Source organism: Mustela nigripes, chromosome 17, assembly GCF_022355385.1.
Source record: "Mustela nigripes isolate SB6536 chromosome 17, MUSNIG.SB6536, whole genome shotgun sequence".
NCBI classification, from domain to species: Eukaryota; Metazoa; Chordata; class Mammalia; order Carnivora; family Mustelidae; genus Mustela; species Mustela nigripes.
In genome coordinates, this window is record NC_081573.1 from 1,555,308 (window position 1) to 1,576,866 (window position 21,559).

Genomic DNA, 21,559 nt, shown 5'->3' on the forward strand with positions numbered 1-21,559 from the left:
ATTTCACATCAAAACATGTCTAGAATTTCTTGACCATTGGCTTCTCTCCCACATCCCAACACTTTATACTGCACAAGGAGGGCTGTCACCTCTGTGTAGTTGATAGAGTTGACTTCTGGGAGTGAAAGGAGTGAAAGTTCTCAACCAGACAGCGCCCTGCCCCATAGGTTTTTCTTTTTTCCCACACTCTTATCACGGAGATGAAAAGGTCCAATCTGGTTCTTGGTGGTGACACTAACTTCCTCTTCATCTTAGGGACCATCTTAGGGGCACACTTTGTCAGTGGCCACTTGGTGACTGTGGCATTTATCACAGGGACTGCTGACCTTCAGTTATGTGGCCATAGAATTCTCTGAGGAGGACTGGGACACCTGATCCACACTCAGCGGCAACTGTACAGGGACGTGATGTTAGAGAACTATAAACTCCTCCACTTATTGGGTGAGGAAGACTCCTTCCAGGTTTTCAAAATGCCACACAGGGTTTTGTTGCTTCCTGTGAAGACTGCCTCTTGGGAGATTTCTCTTGGAATGACTGGATTTCAGATGCAGGCAGAAAGGGAAAATAGTAGGGGCTTGTAGATGGAGAGACAAATCTTCATGTTTCCTTTTCAGCCTCAGCTTCTCCTTCCTCAAGGTAACATCATGGCTTGTGAAGATGAGTGGCAGTTCTCAACATTAAGTGACACAGAATGGTGCTGCTTACATCTGAGACTGAAACTTCCCATTCTGATTTTCGTGTCTGCTACTTAAAAGTGGAGGTCAGGATGTGAACATTGGAAATGCCTACAGTGTGTTAAGGGGACTGTTGGGCAACACCTTTTGGAAAACCACTTTCTAGAATTGTCCAACATCTTCTCTACTGAACCCAAGACTCATGGGAATTTAGAATCATCAGCAATAGTCATTTTCCTTTTTCCTCATAAACAGGTCTCCTTCTGTCAATGCCACACCTGATCTTGGTTTTGGAGCAAGAGAAACAGCTCTGGAATGGGAAGAGAAAGGAGACTGGAGGCTTCCATCCAGGTAGGTGGGAATGAATGAGGCAGATGACAGAGGGGAGGTTCAAGTGTGAAGGAGGAATGTCGACCTTAAGCTGTGGTTCGAGTAGCTCTCCGTGAATGAATTTCAGTTGGAAACATGCCCAGTTTATTGTCTCTCTTTCGCTCCCAGAGAGACATCTGCTCTCCAACATTATCAAGCTCTTGTATTCTCTAGGGATTCTCCTTCAGCTCCAGTGATGATCCAGCATATAATTATCATATAACTGGAGGCGGAGGCCTCCTTAATCTCCCTCCATTGCTATGGGGACCCTGGGGAAGTCATCATATTTCTGAGGACCTCTACGCTAAAGTCTTCATAAATTCTGGTTTTCATCATGAGACAAGAAGTCAGGGGGTTTGGTGCAGAAATTCCAGAACACCGGAGACAGATTTCTAATGTTCTCTGGCTTATACTTTCTAATACTTATTATTTAATATACTTAATACTTTGTAAGACTCTACAGAGGCTTTAATCTTAGGCCTACAAAACTGAGATTCAGTAACTTCATCAGTTAACAAAGCACTGCCCTATTGGGAAAATGTACAGCTTTATTTCCCTTCAGATGTTATTTTTTCTTAACTCTTTCTTTCTTTTCTTTTCTTTTTCTTTCTTTCTTTCTTTTTTTTTTAACATATAGATATTTCCACTCTTTGAGTTTGGTTCCTCAGCAGTGAATTGGTGTAATGTCTCTCTTTGTTTCCTAAAATTTCTACATAACAAATGCTGTTGGAGAGCTAGCACATTTAGAATTTGAACTTGTAGCCTTTAATAAGGTCTCATTTATTGCCTCATTTAATAATTGCATCATGATTCTGTCTTCTGTGAACTTCTTGTGACTTTGTCATGTGTGTTTTCACTTTCTTTTTTTCTTTTTTTTTTTAAGATTTTATTTATTTATTTGTCAGAGAGGGAGAAAGAGTGAGCACAGGCAGACAGAATGGCAGGTAGAAGCAGAGGGAGAAGCAGGCTCCCTGCCGAGCAAGGAGCCTGATGTGGGACTTGATCCCAGGACACTGGGATCATGACATGAGCTGAAGGCAGCTGCTTAACCAACTGAGCCACCCAGGCGTCCCTGTTTTCACTTTCTGATTATGTGATTTAATTCTATATTTTGTACATCAAATGTCCTGTTATAACATGTGCATGTGCTTTTTACGTAGTGAGTTAGACAAGAAAAATTTTATTTGTTTTAGAGACAGAGAGAGAAAAAATAAATAGGGAAAGGGCAAAAGAAGAGGGAGAAACAAAGTCTCTGCTGAGCAGGGAGCCCTGGATCCAGGACCCTGAGCTCATGACCTGAACTGAACCAAGCTGCTTAACTAATTGAGCCCCATAGGTACCCCAAATGCCCATATTTGGAAAATTTTCTTTTCAGTAATGCGATGTCATTTATGGAAAATTAATCATGTGCTTTTTCTTCTACTTTCCTCAGAACGTATCAGAATTTAACCCCAAATATTAATTTCATATACAGTGTCTCAGCATATTTTTCAACTTCCACAGTGTTTTTTTACTGAGAAATGAAGATATTTGTTTCTTCTGTCTCACAGCATTGAATTACAAGTTTACATTCAGTGCAGAAGGAATAATATATTTATAACATAATACATTTCTTTCAAGCTTAAGTTTTCAAAAAAAATTTATTTACAGCTTTTTATGATTGATTTTAATGGGAATTTTTTACGATGTTATAGTCCATGAAGACATGCCAATCAAATGCTTGTTTTTCATGGGTACATGGACACAGTTTTAAATTATGGTTATATGGAAGTTTTCCTTTTCTGTCATACATCAATATTTTATTTAGAATTTTGTGGGCTGAGTTTTGTCTTATTCTGGTTTGGTAATATACTAATAATGTGCTGCTTGTGTCTGGCTCATTACACAATATTAGCTAGGTGTAGATTTGGTGTTATCTGTGTATGTTGTTATAGGAAGAGAATTTTCAGCTCAGTATATTTCAAGACCATCGAACTATGCCTCAAAAAAGAATGACCTTTATTTTTTTTTTCTGAAGATTTTATTTATTTCTTTGACAGATCACAAGTAGGCAGAGAGGCAGGCAGAGAGAGAGGGAGAAGCAGGCTTCCCACTGAGCAGAGAACCGCATGTGGGGCTCGATCCCAGGACCCTGAGATCATGACCTGAGCTGAAGGCAGAGACTTAACCCACTGAGCCACCCAGGTGCCCCATGACCTTTATTCTTTTTGCTGGTAAATTTTGTGTGTCTTTGTCTTGTGTTTCTGTATCACACATACATACTGTGTGACCCCTACTTTTTGTCTCCTTGGTGAGTAGTCAGTGAATGTTGTACCATGTCTAGGTGAGTTGTCATCAGCATAGAATTTATTTCCCCATGTATTTGTGGGTGAATTTTTATTCTCTCTGCATGAGAGAAAGTCTGTTTTGAATTCAAAGTAATTTTCAAACATTTTATACTTCTGTATTATGTTTTGGTATGAAATATGAAAGATGTATTTTATCTGTAATTGTAAGATGAATACCCAGCGTATGCCTTTGTACCTTTCTTATTGCCTTTTGTGTCTTCTGGGAGTATTTTCCTTTTTGTTACCTTAGAGATTCCTTAAAACAGCATTGTTGTAAAACAAACCATTTCAACCTCTGTGTCAGGTACATAGAAGACTCTTTCTCCTGTCTCTACCCCAGCACCCACTTTGTTACCAGTATCACACATTCTTTTTTTATGTTACATACTTTATGACCTACATTAGTGATTTTTATACTTTTTTTAAGACTTTATTTGAGAGACAGAGATCACAAGTAGGCAGAGAGGCAGGCAGAGAGAGAGGGAGGAAATCAGGCTCCCTTCTGAGCAGAGAGCCTGATATGGCGCTAAATCCCAGGACCCTGAGATCATTACCTGAGCCGAAGGCAGAGGCTTATCTGAGCCACCCATGTGCCCCTGATTTTTATACTTTTTGGAAAACAAAGTTCTGTAGCAGAAATAAACGTGACTGGTATGTCATTACAACACCGCAGGTTGGTGTAGTTGTCTACATATTTATGTTCAGCAGAGAGCTTTGTGTCCTCATGTGGTTGCAATTCCTGGGTAGAATCCTTTTATTTCCTCTAGAGAGGGCTCCTTTAATGGTTCTTTTAGGACAGATCTACTGGTAAATGTAGAGGGGTCTTTACTTGGGAATGTCTTCATTTCTACATCTGTGGAAAAGAATTTTCTCCTGTAAAGTATTCTTGGTGGTATTTTTTGATCTTTCAGTAGCTGAGTACATTATGCTGGCCCCATTCTTGTTGGGACTGCTGGGATCCCACTACTGCTCTTCTAGGAGCTCTTGCACAAGGTGAAGTGCATTTGCCATGCTGTTTCAGAAATCCATTTTCATTTGTGGTGTTTGATGTGTTAATTACAACATGTCATCCATTCTCCCATTCTTCGTATGTGGTCTGCTGTATATACCATAGTTTTATAAGGAAGTAATTTGAGGAAATAAAACATTAAGGAAATCATAGGGAAAAGATATTCACTGTAGTGCACTGGGTTTATCAAGATAAACTTGTCTGGGGGCACAGTTGGTTGAGCAACTATGTGGCTCAGTTGGTTGAGCGACTGTCTTTGGCTCAGGTCATGATCCTAGAGTCCAGGGATCGAGTCCACATTGAGCTCCCTGCTCAGCAGGGAGTCTGCTTCTCCCACTGACCTCTCTCCTCTCATGCTTGCTCTCTCTCTCTCTCTCAAATAAATAAATAAAATCTTTAAAAAGGGGCGCCTGGGTGGCTCAAGGGTTTAAAGCCTCTGACTTTGGCTCAGGTCATGATCCCAGGGTTCTGGGATCGAGCCCCACATCGGGCTCTCTGCTCAGCAGGGAGCCTGCTTCCTCCTCTCTCCCTGCCTGCTCCTCTGCCTACTTGTGATCTCTGCCTGTCAAATAAATAAATAAAATATTTTTTAAAAATCTTAAAAAAAAATAAACTTGTCTGTGTAAGTGGATTATTTCTGATGAAAAGCTTGTTATTCAGTGGTTGACTCTGTTTGTTAGTAGACCTGAAAGGATTAAGGGGCAGATGTATCTCTAGAGAGTAGCTTAGAGTTCTCTAATTCCACTGTAAATGGTTGATAACAGGATCACGTGAGACCATATGTGTGTTTTAAATACAATGTTGTTAACACTGCACTGGAAGAAAAGCAAAAATCCATCACTGGGCAAAAGGATTAGTTTAGGCATTTGGCACTGGAAGTTGTGAGGACAGATAAAGCATGATGTTGGCGACAGTTTGAGAGGAAGGTAAGTGCTATGGAAATGAAATATGGTGAACTCTTGAAATGCAAACAGAGATCTGTTAGAGAGGTCCCTTTGGTCACTGCAAAGCCTTAGGGAGCTACTTATGATGAGCGAATGGGACAGAAATGCGTTCCTGGGAAATGTGGTTGTCTGGGATGTCCAGTGCTTTTCTCATGATGTAATGTATTCCCTGCTGGTCCTGAGGACCAGTTGTTATCAGATGACAGAGATAATTGTACTCTCTGAGGCCCAGATGTGTGGAGTACATGGAGAGGGGGTACTGGTTGATTTAAACATGGTGGGCATAGCTTAAAGTTGTCACATGACAATAGATGTTGAAGATGAGGAAGGTTGCTGGATACTGCTAGTGAGAACCAGCCAGGTGTGTGCTGTGGTTGCACGAATCTTTGATATCCCAGGAATATAACCCAACATAGGGTCTGATCCAGGTTAGATGGATGACCTTGTAAGCATAATGACCTGTGATTGGCAGGGTTCTCCCTCACTTCCACTCAGCCCCATGATGAATCTACTCCTGTGCTCTGATCTATGTGTCAGGCACTGATTCTTTGAGAAGTAAATCACTAATTAACCAGCAGTGATCATTTCTGCTTCAAAAGCCCTTCCCAATAGTTGGGAAAGCTGTCCCTGTGTTGTATCAGAGCCCATGCTGTCCCTACACTCCTCCTGATCTGAGTGAACAGAGGATTTTTTAAGTTTTATAACTGTGCTGATTTTAGGCAAAGTCAGTTTCCAGAAGGAAGCCTAAGTTGAAACAAGTAATTCCATAACCTGAAGCCACGGGTATTAGTAAAAATGCAGGGAAAACTTGAAATTTTTGAACACCACAGCTTCAGTGGCTTCTGGTACAAAATCCAGCCTTACAGCCAGAAGCAGATTGCACGTGCATTTCTTGTGAAGGAGGGAGCCATTTCCATGAATATGGTGGTGCAGTGAATTGAAGAAGGAAAAATAAAAAGAGGTTCAGAGAAGAGTGACTGGCCAATATGGTTATACAGGGATACAGTTGGCTTGAAGGAAGAGTGATGGGAAGCGAAGGACTCCATGCTCACCTCTATGCTCTTCCCCCTTTTTAGGATCCTTTGAAACTCCTTTAAAAAAAAAAAAAAAGAGAGAGAGAGAGAATTTATTTATTTATTTGACACAGAAAGGGATCACAAGAACACAGAGAGGCAGGTATTGAGAGGGGAAAGCAGGCTCCCTGCTGAGAAGAAAGCCCTATGCGGGGCTCAATCCCAGGACCCTGGGATCATGACCTGAGCCGAAGGCAGAGGCTTTAACCCACTGAGCCACCCAGGCACTCCCGCTTTGAAACGCTTCATCATAATTTAGTCCTGGAATTGTGAGCAAAGCATACATTGTCGATGTAGGACATCAGTGGTACATTTATGAAAAGTAGACTCTGAGACCCCATCCAAACATCTAAATCAGAATATGACTTTTAAGATCTTCAGTTCATTGTCATATCCATTAACACTGGAGAAGTACACATGTAGTTCACCTACATTCTTTCGTTATTCTGCTGTTCCACTCTATTTGATAACTGTGTCTTGTATGCCTTAAATCAATATATGTGCTCTTCATTTCACAGATTATTTTGGGTATGGGTTATCCCATGACATCCACATAAAGTTACAGTGGATTTTGATCTTTATGCAAAAATGGCATTGGAATTTTGGTAGAGATTGCATTTTCTGTAGATCACTTCAAGATTTATTCTGTTTCAAGTTCCAGTGAAGGAACATAGATGTGTTTCCAATTTATTCATTTCTTGATTCCTACACAGTACAGTATATTTTCTATAATTTCTGGTTTGACCTCTACCATTATGTTTAATTGGAAGCATTTTTATTGGGGGGTGGTGTTTGCTCTAAAAGTGTGATGTTTCAGTTTGGGGAATTGTTCTTTGTTGTATAGAAACAAAACTAATTTTTTTATGTTGATTTGTGTACCAGCTTTATAAAATACATATGAGTTTTAATAGGATTAAAACAATAAGGCTTGGGGCACCTGAGTGGCTCAGTGGTTTAAGGCCTCTGCCTTCTGCTCAGGTCATGATCTCAGGATCCTGGGATCGAGCCCTGCATTGGGCTCTCTGCTCAGTGGGGAGCCTGCTTCCTCCTCTCTCTCTGCCTGGCTCTCTGCCTACTTGTGATCTCTGTCTGTCGAATAAATAAAATCTTTAAAAAACAAACAAGCAAACAAACAAAAAACACTAAGGATTCCCAGTAGAAGCATGGGCAGTAGAGTAGGAGGATCCTAGACTCATGTGTCCTGTCATGAGCACCACTAGGCAACTGTCAGGTCATCCTAAATGACTGTCTAGTCACTCTTCAGTGACTAGACAAACTTCCTAAGTAAAAGGAGAGAAGAAGCCACATGGAAGATGTCAGATAGTGTGGAGACATGGTTTAGGGAGGAGAGGAGTATAGCATTGTGGAAGGCAGGGAGACCCAGCTGTGCAGTAGGTGTCATGACAGAGGAACACTCAGGGGATGCCTAAAGAGTTTTTCCCAGTGCCATTGGCTTGGAAAGGGAGAAGGGCTGAATTTTCTTCGTTCTTGGAACCAGCACATCTTAAATCCTGGAGTTTTAATGGGCAGCAGGTTTGGATGGGATAGAACCAGGAGTGCACTGGGGTGCTCTTGGAGAGAATGCTGACAAAGAACCTGGGGGCTCACAGCATGGAAACAGCCATCTGAAGAACACCTGGGGCACGTAATCAGGACAGTATTCAGTAGTCTAGGAGCACATTCCTGAGAGGAAATATTCAGTGACATGTGGCTCCAAGAACATGGGCGTTGGATGGTACCATTTCCCTGTCCCATCCTGTAGCACAAAGACAATCCCCACTCAGTGAGGACACTGGCTGTCTGGCTTGCTTGCACCAGGCCTCATCCCCCTGTGATCTGAGGGGACTGCCCTTCTCAGTGAGGCTTATCTCAGGCTTAGCACGGTGAGCCCCTACCTACATCTTGTCTCCTGAGCAGTTATTTTGCAGGGCTGCACTCCTGGTGGAGTTGATGTCAGGTCTCCTTTCACGAGCAGACCAGAGCTCCCCTAGTTCAAACTGGCCACATTCAGGCCAGGGACCAAACTGGCAAGGAGAGCCCTGCAGACCCCTGGCCTGAAGGATACAGCAGGAAACATCATTGGCTTTTCTATCACACAGAGGAAGGTAAAGACTTAGACAAAATGCCAAGATGAAAGAATTTATCCAAACAAAACCAGCAGATGAAACAAGGGCCGAGATGCAATGGAAACAGATCGTAGTAAGGAGCTTGATGACTACTGTACCTATCAATCACAAAGGATACTGAAAGTGTTGAGAAAAAAATAGGGTGAACTTTACCACAGAGATAAGAGTTAAAAAATAATTATGTGTGGGGCACCTCTGTGGCTCATGGGTTAAAGCCTCTCCCTTCAGCTCAGATTATGATCTCAGGGTCCTGGGATTGAGTACAGCATTGGGCTCTCTTCTCAGTAGGGGGCCTGTTTCTCCCTCTCCCTCTGCCTGCCTCTCTGTCTACATGCAATCGCTGTAAAATAAATAAATTAATTTAAAAAAATTAAATTAGGGACGCCTGGGTGGCTCAGTTGGTTAAGCAGCTGCCTTCGGCTCAGGTCATGATCCCAGCGTCCTAGGATCGAGTCCCACATCGGGCTCCTTGCTCAGTGGGGAGCCTGCTTCTCCCTCTGTTTCTGCCTGCCATTCTGTCTGCCTGTGCTCGCTCCCCCCCCCCCCCCCGCTCTCTGATAAATAAATAAAATCTTTAAAAAATTAAATTAAAAAATATTTGGGTGCTTGGTGGATCACTCAGGGAAGCCATTGACTCCTGATTTCTTCTCAGACCTTGATCTCAGGGTTCTGGGATTCAGGCTCAGTTAGTGTGATGCCTGCATGTGATTCCCTCTCCCTGCAGTTCCCACCTGAACTTTTATGATCCCGCCCTCAAATATATGCCTTTCTAAAAATCAAACATAGGTGAACAATGCAGTAAGCGAGATTAGAAACAGGTTTGACGTTAATTAAGAGGAGGCTGCAAGAAGCAGAAGAATGACTTTGTCATGTAGAAGGAAAAATAAAGGAAAATACTGAATCTGAACAAAGGGAGGGAGAAGAATCATGAAACACGGGATTTATTTAGCAAACTCATAGCTTCCATCAAAACTAGTGAGATTTCCAGGTCTTGGGCTTTTCTGTGCTGGGAGAGTATTGCTTCCAAATTCAACCCTCATGTTTCTTAATGATCTAAGATTTCCCATTTTTCTGGTTCAAGGTTAGTAAAAGTCACTTTTTTTTAAAATTTTATTTATTTATTTGAAAGAGGGAGAGGTCAGAAGCAGGCAGAGAGGCAGGCAGAGAGTGGAGGGAAGCAGACTCCCCAGTGAGCAGAGAGCCCAGGACCCTAAGAGCATGACCTGAGCCAAAGGCAGAGGCTTTAACCCACTGAGCCACCCAGGCGGCCCTAGTAATTCATTCTTTTTTTTTTTTTTTTTTTAAAGATTTTATTTATTTATTTGACAGAGAGAGAGATCACAAATAGGCAGAGAGACAGACAGAGAGAGAGATGAGGAGAAGCAGGCTCCCTGCTGAGCAGAGAGCCCTATACGGGACTCGATCCCAGGCCCCCGGGATCATGACCCGAGCTGAAGGTAGAGGCTTAACCCACTGAGCCACCCAGGCGCCCCAACCTAGTAATTCATTCTTAATAACTTGTCTATTTTTAGACATTCTGTTGTTGTTGTTTTCCTAAATTTCCCTTTTGTTATTATGTAATGGCTTATGGAGTTAAAGCATTGCCAGTTTTATTTTATTGATTGACATAGACATTACACTCAGTGTTCCATTAGTGTGAATCTGCTTTCTATTTTATTTTGGATTTTTATTTATTTTGTTCCTCTACTAAGTTTCTTCAAAGTCTCTTCCTTTTTTAATTCTCCTGGTGGAAATTCAGTTGTTTATTCCAACATTTTCTAAACTCTGTATTGTATAAGATGAAAAAATTGGGAAATAGAAAGCCTAGAAGGGAAAAACTGGCAGAAATGAACAATACAAACAAGGACCAAAAACAGTAAAAAAATTAAAATGATGATATTTAGGGATTTCTAAGAAAATCGTGTCATGTGTGAACAGAGATAGTTTCAGTGTTTCTTTCTCAGTTTAGATTCCTTTACTCTATTTTTGGTTGCATAATTCTTCTGACTAGAGTATCCAGAAGTATATTCAAGGCAGTGATGGGGTCACTTCATTACCTGCTGATCATAGAGGAGAAGCTTGCAGACCATCCCTATTGAATAGTTTTCAGGTATTCATACATCTTGGCATTCATTAGTTGGAGTTTTTCTTCTCTCTCTAGCTTGAGTTTTAACATGACATGTTGTCTAATTCCCCCATATTTGTATTCTGTCTCCCTTAATATGACCATGTCATTTTTGACCTTCATTCTGTTAATGTGGAGTCTTGAATTTATGGTTTTCTGTATGTTGGAGCGCCCTTATTTCCTGGTCTGTTTCCATCTTGATCATCTTGTAAAAAGGGAAAATGTACTTTTGATTCAGTTTCCACTATTTTATTGTGGACTTCGAGTGAATATGCCTCACAGGCAGTGGTTTCTAAACTTTGTCATTTGTAGTGTCTTTGTCTCTTGGATGAGCTGATAATGCTGGTGCCACAGAGAGAGTGTTCTGCTAGTTTCTCTGATCATCACTCCTTGGAAATTTTTGAGGAGATTTGCAGTCCTTTCTCTTTCAGTGTCTGTTTGAATATTCAGTGAACTCATCTGGCACACAATTTTTTTTGTTGGATTTTTTTTTCTTTCTTTTATTCCTCTTTCATTCATCTTCATATTTGTAGATCGGTTGAGATTTTTTTCTACTTTTCTGAGTGATGGAGTCTAAATTGGTTATACCTTTTTTAAAATCTATACTTGTTTTTTAGTATCAATTTGTGGGTACTGATTATCCATTATTGCCTCTTATAATTACTTTTATTTCTATGGTCAGTTATACTGTATCTGCTTTCACTTCTTCACCTCTCACTTTAGTTGGTCTTTTCCCTATTATTCTTTTTTTTTAAAGATTTTATTTATTTATTTGACAGAGATCACAAGTAGGCAGAGAGGCAGGCAGAGAGAGAGGAAGGGAAGCAGGCTCCCTGCTGGGCAGAGAGCCCCATGTGGGGCTTGATCCCAGGACCCTGGGATTATGACCTGAGAGGAAGGCAGAGGCTTTAACCCACTAAGCCACCCAGGTGCCCTTTCCCTATTACTCTTAATTTAGTTCATGGGCTGTCAATATTGTTGGTCTTTTCTGACAAACAACTCTTCCTGTGCTTGATATGTTCCTATTTTTACTGTACTCTAGTTGATTCATTTCAGTTTTCTGTTTCAATATTGGTCATTCTGCTAATTTTGAGCTCATGTGACCCTTTTCCTGATTGTTAGAAATACAGAGAAGTGATTTTTGCTACACAATGACCATACTGCAGAATTCCCTATTAGACTCTGTGCTCAGTACATTGTGTCAATGTTGTGTGACCATAAAGAAATGAAGTCATGATGATTCCTTCTCAGCCATCTTTCTGACATTGACTCACTTGATGCTTCTATTTAAGAAGTCTTCAGTATATTCTTCTGAATGTAGTAAGTACAGTGATTTTACTTTTATTTGGTATTTTTCAGCTGTATCTTCACATGACACCCAGAGTTTCCTGCTAAAGCAGAGCATAGAAGATTCTTTCCAGAAAATATCAGTGTACAGATACTAACATAGTGCTGTTGAGATTTTACACTTACATACAGACTGGGACAGTGATGGGGGGGGGGGGGGATAGTGACGAGCATCAAAGAAATCCTGGACGATACACCCAAACCAAAGCCATGGTCCTTAATGAGAATCTCTGTGCCCCAAATGGTGAAGGATATAAAACGCTGTGGAAAACCTCCCTCTTTAAGTCAACTGTTTCTGCAGAGCAGTGTGTTTCTGTCAGCACAAGCTCCAATCAACTATTCAAACATAGCTATTTGTGGACAGACCATTTGGAATATTGGGAAAGTAACCTAGTCCATGCTGAGATTAATTATTTGAGCCATTTGAAACATAGGATTTGCCTGAAGAACAAAGTGCTCAGTGGGATCCATATGATAGGGGCTTCACTCCGGAGTCAACCCTCCAGAATGACCAGAGGCTTTTCATTGGAGACAGAATTGCTCAATGCACTGAATCTGAGAAAACATTGAACCAGGGCACCAGTGTTCACCAATGTGTCAGGGCTAGGTTTGCAGAGATCCATTATGAATGTGATAAATGTGGGGAAGGCTTTCATCCAAGCTCTAACCTTAGTGTACATAATGGTCACCATTTGGGAGATGGCCCTCATAAATATAATGAATGTGGGAAGGCTTGTAACCAGTCCACCAGTGTTGGTGGTCATCAGAGAATTCGTGAGGGAAAAAACCTAGTCAGATCTAATAAAGCAGGGACCATTTTTGCCAGTCATCAAGCCTAAATATAAGTAAGATAATTCCTAGGGGAAAGGAAGCTTACACTTTGAAGGAATGTGGAAATCCTTAGACTGCCACTCAACACTATCTCAATATCTGTGAATGCATACTGGAGAAAAAATACAAAAATGTGAAGAAGGTGTTAAAACCTTTAAGGACTGTCCATTAATAAATGGACATAAACCTATACCAGAGAGGAATGTTATGAATGTCAGGAATGTGGCAAGACCTTTAACTGCACTTCACAGCTTATTCAACATCACAAAATTCATACTGGAGAGAAACCTTACAAATGTCAAGAATGTGGCAAGGCCTTTATTTACAGCTCAAGGCTTATGCAACATAACAGAATTCATACTGGAAAGAAAACATACCAATATCAAGACTGTGGCAAGGCCTTTTGCCAGAGCTCACATCTTAACAAACATCACAGGATTCATACTGGAGAGAAACCTTACAAATGTCAAGAATGTGGTAAGGGCTTTAACAAGAGCTCAGACCTTAGTCAACATTACAGAATTCATACTGGAGAGAAACCTTACCAATGTTACAAATGTGACAAGGCCTTTAACCACATCTCAAGCCTTTCTCAACATTACAGAATTCATACTGGAGAGAAACCCTACCAATGTCAAGAATATGGCAAGGCCTTTTCCCAGAGCTCAAGTTTTAGTGAACGTCACAGAATTCATACTGGAGAGAAACCTTTCCAGTGTCAGAAATGTGGCAAGAGGTTTAAAGTGAGCTCAGTACTTACTCAACATCACAGAATTCATACTGGAGAGAAACCTTACCAATGTACAGAATGTGGGAAGGCCTTTAATCAGAGGTCAAGCCTTAGTGAACATCAAAGAATTCATACCTGGGAGAAACCTTATCAATGTCAAAAATGTGGCAAGGCCTTTAACCATAGCTCAACCCTTACTCAACATCTCAGAATTCATACTGGAGAGAAACCTTACCAAAGTCAAGAATTTGGCCCTCAGACCTTCCTTGACATCACAGAATTCATGCTGGAGAGAAACTGTACAAATACTAAGAATGTGGCAAGGCCTTCACAGGCACTCAATCCTCACTAAACATCAGAAAATTCATACTAGATAGATAGCTTACCAGTGTACAGAATGTGAGAAAGGGGGCACCTGGGTGGCTCAGTTGGATAGGTGGCTGCTTTAGACCCTGTTCTTGATCCCAGGTTCCCAGGTTTGAGCACCGCAGGAAGCCTGCTTCTCCCTTTACCTCTGCCTGCCCCTCCTCCATACTTGTGCTCTCTCTCCATCTCTGTCAAATAAATAAATACAATCTTTAAAAAAGAAAAAAAGAATGTGAGAAAAATCAGTTAAGGAGTGCTTACCCATTCATGCACATCAGAGAATTCATTTTGGACCATAACCTTGCAGAAATGACAAATGTGACAAGGCCTTTGTCCAGCATGCACACGTTTACTAAATAGAGAATTCATACTGGAATGACAGCCGATGAATAATGTGGCACACCCTCTAGCTGCGGACGACTGTTACTGGGCATCACAGAATTCGTACTGGAGAGAAAATTATGGATGTATGTGAGAAAATGCCTAAGGACTGTTCCCTCCTCACTCCATATCAGAGATTATATATAGGAGAGTTAGTGTACAAATACTAAGAATGTGTCTGTGGGGCACCTGCATGGCTCAGATGGTTGAGCAGCTGCCTTTGGCTCAGGCCATGATCACGGAGTTCTGGGATCGAGTCCTGCATTGGGCGCCCAGCTCCACGGGGAGTCTGCCTCTCCCTCTGACTTTCTCCCCCTCTTGCTCTTTCTCACTGTCTCTCTCTCCAATGAATAAATAAAATTTTAAAAAAATGTGTCTGACCTCTCACTGGACCTCCGAATTTATTAAAATCATACTGATCATATAGGAGTAAAGTGTGAAATGTAAAGGATGTGGCCAAGCATTTAACTGGAATTCAGTCCTTCCTCAGTATCTCAAAATGCATACTTGATTCAAACCCTTGCAACATAGTGAATGTGGGAAGACCTTCATTTCAGTATACATTGGAGTAAACACCAGAGAGAGCATGTAGGAAAGTTAATTGAAAGTTAGCATCATTTAGAAAACTAATTATTTGAACATCAAATGCCAATATATGTAAGAGAATCAAGCCAGTGGAATATATTAATCACTCTACTCAGACATTACTCTGTATGAACATAGTGATTATAAGGAAAAATCAAACTTAAACACTTAGAAAATGTATGTGGTATTCTGTTGAACAGATTTCGAGGGTGGACATTTACATACATATAAGGGATTTCAGTATTTTTTCATTCTTATATTGACCACATTTGAGATTTGTGACTAACAATATTAATCTGTTTTTCTCTGAAATCACTCCCGAAAATTACTCTGTTCCTCGTGGGTGTGAAGGGCCATGTGGTTGATTGTTGCTACATCAAAGATATTAGATGTCCTGCTCCATTAAGTGGAATGCATGCATACCTAATTTTCCATGGAAGATGACCATATGATACACAATATATGAAGTATATCTCAGTGGAGATGGTGCTTACGGTTATAACACTGATGTAAGATTCCATGGAATAGGTGTTCAGAGCACACACTTCTGCAGGTATTGAAACTAAAGAACTTCCTCAATATTAGAAATACAAGGTTTTCCTGATTGTTTTTTAGGGAAAAAGAGGTTACCGTCCAGTAAACTACCAATGTATCTTCCTAAGTGCAATCGTTAGAGAGTATGACTATAGAACATAATATATTTTCATTAATAAGACTTTTTTAACATATCGATATGGGTTTGTCATGAATTATGTGTTATCTGGCGTCTAGTGTTCATCTGTCCCATTGAGGGTTGTAGGGAGATGATCGAGTCAATCACTTTTTTGATACTGGAGTAGAACTGTATACCTAGGAATCCATTTTCCCAGTGGTTTGAAGGTTTAAGGGATATGTGATTATATTTTCCCCTAGTCTGTGCTGTGATTTTCTCCTCATTGTGAATACAATGATATTACTGTGGGTATATTACTGAGGTATGTGACATAGAGATCTTGATGTTTTAGCTCACGTACTCCATGATGCTGCTATTGGGCATCGATTTTGTGTAGCCAGTAGTTTTGCATGGGTCTTGCACTGACAGGAGCCTTTCTCACTAGTGCATTCTCCATTCAGCATGCTGCAGGTCCCAAGTTAGTAGGATGTGTGATATGACATCTGCAGTCCAACCTGTGAGCCACCATCTCTCCTTTCTTCCAATGCTTTCCCTCCCGTGTGTCATAGAGAAGATCCCCTCTCCCCCAGGCCTTCCCTAAATCTGTTTTAGTCGGAATGGCATATTCTGGATTTAGACTTGGGACTCTATAGCACTGCACCATGGCCCCAAATGAAAGCACATGCCCTGCACCCTACACTGAATATTGTTTTGATGTGTCTATGAAGTACACATGCACATATGACCATGCTATGTGTGTCATAGGTACCCCATAGGAGAGAGAAATCTATCCCAATAGGAGTCATGTGGTAGCCAGGAAAGACAGTATTTAAGATGAAAAATTAGCATGTAGAGGAGGACAACTGTCCTGAGTTGCCCAAGTGACTCCCTAGTTGTGATAAAAGAACTTCTGTTTTATGACCTACTTTTCTCCAGATCTCCAGTTGTATTTGCCCTCATTTTTCTTCCTCTCTACATAAGAACAAAACCATTCTCTTTTGCCTGTGGAGAGATTGTCTTCAGAAAATGTTTCATTGAGATTAGACAGATGGAAAGCTGGTGGGTATTAAGACATTTTAGCATGGGGATGTGGGATGTGAATCAGTAAAATCCGAGGAAGGCACTATCCTTAGAGAAAAAGACAAGACCTATTAAAGGGAAATGTGAAGAACTCTTTTCGTGTTTGGAGGGACCTGGAGGTGGCTCCTTTTAGTCACTGCAAAGGCACATGAATACATGTAATGGGAACAAGAAATGGCAAGTGTGGGTTTCTCAGGAGTAGGGAGGTCCTGGTTTATCTTGATGATTTGATCAATCTCCTGTGTCTACCTGGGAATAATGCTGTTGGATGTCAGTGATTACTGTCCCCCGCCTAGATCCGTGACAAGGGATGGAGGAGGGGTTGCATAATGCAATCATGTGGGCAACTTTAAGACGTCACATGGTAGAATAGATGTTTGAGATGAAGAAGCCTTCTGGGCAGTGGATTAGGTCAGATCAGCAAGGCATGTGCTGTGGTTGCTCCCTCATTTCCCAGGTAGGTAACCCCAGTCAAGGTCAGATCCAGTGTGGTTCGTGATCCTTCAGGGAAGCTGCTGTACGGGACCTGCCTCCCTTTCCTCAGTGACATAATGGGTGTATTTCTAAGGGCATGTGGGTGGCTCTGTCATTGTCTGCCTTAGGCTCAGGTCATTAGCCCTGCATTGGGCTCTCTGTTCAGCCAGAAGCCTGCTTCTCCCTATCCCCCTCCCCACAGCTTGTGTTCCCCCTTTCACTGTGTCTGTCTCTGTCAGAGACAGAATATTTTACTATATAAAATAGTAATATTTTAAACAGTATAAAGAAACTGGTGGAAACATTTATACTCTATTACTGTCTGCAAGAGCCCATCCCCTTCAGTGCTAAGCTTACAACAACCTCCTTCAAACATGAACAGTGTAGCTTTTAGGGGGTCTGTGGGAGCAGTCAGTTAAGGGTCTCACTTTGGCTCAGGTCATGATGTCAGGTTCCCAGCACAGCCCTGCAGTGGGCTCCCTACCCAGTGGTGACTTAGTTTCTCTCTCTTCCTCTGCCCATCACTACGCCCCACCATGAGTGCCTCTCTCTCTCTCTCTCAAATCAAATATTTTAAAAAGGAAAAAAAAAGTGTAGCTCTTTCTGAGCAAAAGTCCCAACCATGTGCTACATGAGTAAACTTACTATATTGCACCATAAATCATCATAGAAGTTCTTCCTGATCACTGTGCTGAAGGATCCAGCAATTTTGTTATCCAGAAACCCAAGCTGGCTGCCATTCCTTTGAAAATGGAATATCTGCATTATTCAGGAGACAAGCCATTTGGAAAGAAGAAAGTCTCATGTTCAAAAATCAGCTCCAAAGATTTTGCCAGGCCTTCAGAGTTTTAAAGGAGCTTGAGGACAGTGAATCAATAGGAGGGAAGCAGGGCAGTCTGACACAGTTCATGATCGCCTGTGGACTTACTGTGCCTCCTACGGACATTACAGAGGTAATTGGAGGTTGCATATGGGTCCCCAGTGGTGTTTGTGCCAGAAAGGGAGATTACCAGTCCTTGGAAACAATGCGTGATGTACAAAGAAGGGTTTAGTCCATCATTCATGGAAAGGTGCACGCAGAAATTTAAGGACTATTAAGTTGGCCCAAGAGGCCAAGGCAAGGTTTCAATTTAAGTTAGAAAACTGTATTCTACGGGTGCCTGGGTGGCTCAGTGGGTTAAAGCCTCTGCCTTTCGCCAAGGTCGTGATCCCAGAGTCCTGGGATAAAGCTCCACATCAGGCTCCCTCTTGTGCCTCTCTGCCTACCTGTGATTTCTGTCTGTCAAATTAAGAAAATATGTTTTAAAAATGAGTGATTTCCCCCCTATTTTATCTATTGTCCCCTTTTCTCCTCTTTGTGCTGACTGTGATATTATTATGGATATATTACAGATTTTGTAGAGGTATTATTGACATTTTAGATCATGCACTCCATGATACTGCTACTTAGCATTCACTTTGTGTAGCCAGTAGTATGGTAGGGTCCATGAACAGACACCTGTCCTTCCACCAGCCTGTTTCCCAGACAACGCTCTGCAGAATCCCAAGGTAATGTAACCTCTGATACAACAACCCCAATCTACCCTTGTGAGTAACCCTCTCTCCTTTTTTCCCAATGCTTTCCCTTCCTGTATCCTTTAGAGAAGACTCCCACAGAGCTGACCTGGACCTGTTTTAGCTTCAGTGGCCTAATCTGAAGTTAATCCTTGGACTCTAAAGCACTGATTCATGGGCTCTAAAAAGCTATGTTCCCCGCTTCCTTTGTGGGGGTGTTCCTTTGATGTGTCTGTGAAATTCACATGCCTATGACAGTGCTGGCTGTGGATTTAGAAAAATAATTTCCGCTTGTTTTATTTCCTAGTTACCTCCTGATTTGCATTTGTGTTTTTCTTCACTTTACTTTCCAGCTGCATAGGCGTCAGAGCCATTCTTTTTTTCCCAAGTTGTGGTGAGAGTGTTCTCCAAAAAGTTAATTGAGATTAGAGAGATGGACAGCCACTGGATATTAATTCAGATATTTAGCCCTAGGAGGTGGGATGTGAATCTAATTAAAATTTGGTGAGAAAGAGGTAAGACCTATTAAACATGAAGAACTCCTTCCCGTGTGAGGAGGGAACTGAAGTTGCCTCCCTTTAGTCACTGCAAAGGCAAAGGCAGCTGTTGCTTTTCTCATCTGATGAGTACGTGTTATAGGAAAAGGAATTGCCAAATACATGGGTTTCTGAGGAGTAGGGAAGTCCTGCTTTATTCTCATGATTTCATTGCATTCCTGTGTGTAACTGAGACCAGATGGCCTTAGATGACAGTGATGACTGTGATCACCCAGGTTTGCCTCAGTGTCAATGAATGGAAAGGGAGGTGTATTGGATGGTGCAGTCAGTTGGGCATAGCTTTACAATGTCAAGTGGTAGAGTAGCTGTTGGAGGTGGAGTTTCCTTCTGGACAGTGGGATAGGCAGCATCAGCAAGGCACGTCCTGTGGATGAACACAAGCACTACTCAGGGATAAAACCCCAGTCAAGATATCATCCATTGTACATCAGTGACCTTTCAGGGAAGCAGCTGCATTGCTGTGTGGGGCCTTCCTTTCTAGTCAGTACCATGATAAGTATGGGCTCTGGTTCTGGCTCTGTCCATGGTGGTGTTTTGCTAGAGAAGTAGTTCAGCAGTGAGACACAATGAGCATTTCTACTTCAAACAGTCTAACCCATTTGGTCACTGACTACTGAATGAATAAATAACGTTTAGTATGTATGTACAATGGGATATTAGCATGGAAATGAATGAAATCCTGCCACTTGCAACAACGTGAATGGAACTAGAGAGTATATTGCTATGTGAAATAAGCCAAAGAAAGACAAATGCTGTATCATATCACTCATAGGTAGATTTCAACCAACAAAAAAGTGTTCAGTGAGAAAGAAAAAAAGAAAAGGAAAGGCAATAAAAGGAACAGACTCTTGTAGAGAGCAAGCTGATGGAAGCCAGAGTGCGGGTGGGTATGCAGATGTATTAAATTATGTACAGACATTAAGGAGTACAACTGTGATGAGCGTGAGTTTTGTATGGAATTGCACAGCTGCTATTGTACTGCTGGAATGTTTTCTTAGTTTCTTGTGTAGCATACAGTCATTCCACAATTGCATACATCATCCAGAGCTCATCAGGACAGGTGCACTCCTTAACCCCTTCCCCACACCCACCTTCCCTCTGCCCACTTTCTCTCAAATAAATAAAATCTTCAAAATAAATAAAAATGAGGGCACCTGGGTGGCTCAGTGGGTTAAAGCCTCTGCCTTCAGCTCAGGTCATGATCCCAGGGCCCTGGGATCAAGCCCCACATCGGGCTCTCTGCTCAGCGGGGAGCCTGCTTCCCTTCCTCTCTTTCTGCCTGCCTCTCTGCCTACTTGTGATCTCTGTCTGTCAAATAAATAAATAAATAAATAAACAAATAAATAAATAAAAATGAAAGTGTAGCTCATTCTAAGTGTGAGTCCTAGCCATGTGCTTCTTCAATAAACTTACTAAGTTGCACCATATAACCTGGCAAGAATTCTTTCTTACCATTGTGAAGTATCCCACAATTTTGTTAAAAAAAAAAAAAAAAAGCCAGGGATGCCTCGGTGGCTCAGTCAGTTAAGCGGCTGCCTTCTGCTCTGGTCATGATCCCAGCATCCTGGGATCGAGTCCCACATCGAGCTCAGCAGAAAGCCTGCTTCTCCCTCTGCCTCTGCCTGTGCTATTCTCTCCAACAAATAAATAAAATCTTTATTTAAAAAACAAAAAAAAGCCATTTGCTATTCCTTCAAAAAGCTAGTGCAGAAAGCATGAGGTGAGTGTTGTGTTTTTTTTTTTTTTTAAGATTTTATTTATTTATTTATTTGACAGAGATCACAATTAGACAGAGAGGCAGGTGGGGGGGGGGGACAGGCTTCCTGCTGAGCAGAGAGTCCAATGAGCGACTCCATCCCGGACCCTGAAATCATGGCCTGAGCCAAAGGCAGAGGCTTAACCCACTGAGCCACCCAGGTACCCCAAGGCATGAGTTTTGATTGAAAAGGAACATTAGGGGTGCCTGGGTGGCCCAGTCACTGAGTGTCTGCCTTTGGCTCAGGTCATAATCCCAGGGTCCTGGGGATGAGCCCTACATGGGCTCCCTGCTAGGCAGGAAGTCTGCTTCTCCCTCTCCTACTCCCCCTGCTTGTGTTACTTCTCTCTATATCAAATAAATAAATAAAATCATAAAAGAAAGGAAAAAAGAAGAGAAAAAAATATATTCGCTTCTTTGGGAGGCCAGCCAGTTGGAAAAAGACAGACACATGTCCAAAAAGCAACTCCAAGGACTCCTACAGGCCTGCAGATTTTAAAGGAAAGTTGTGCAGAGAAAAAGCAGGAGAGGAGCAAGCAGGACAGTCGGTAACACTTCTGGATAGGCTACAGACTCACTGGTGCCTCCTACTGACATTA

General features: G+C 41.7%; 1 pseudogene; it reads left to right on the top strand.

The window, feature by feature from the left end:
* Window positions 1-21,559, top strand: part of LOC132005827 (zinc finger protein 91-like) — a 66,460-nt pseudogene that overhangs the window by 21,796 nt on the left and 23,105 nt on the right.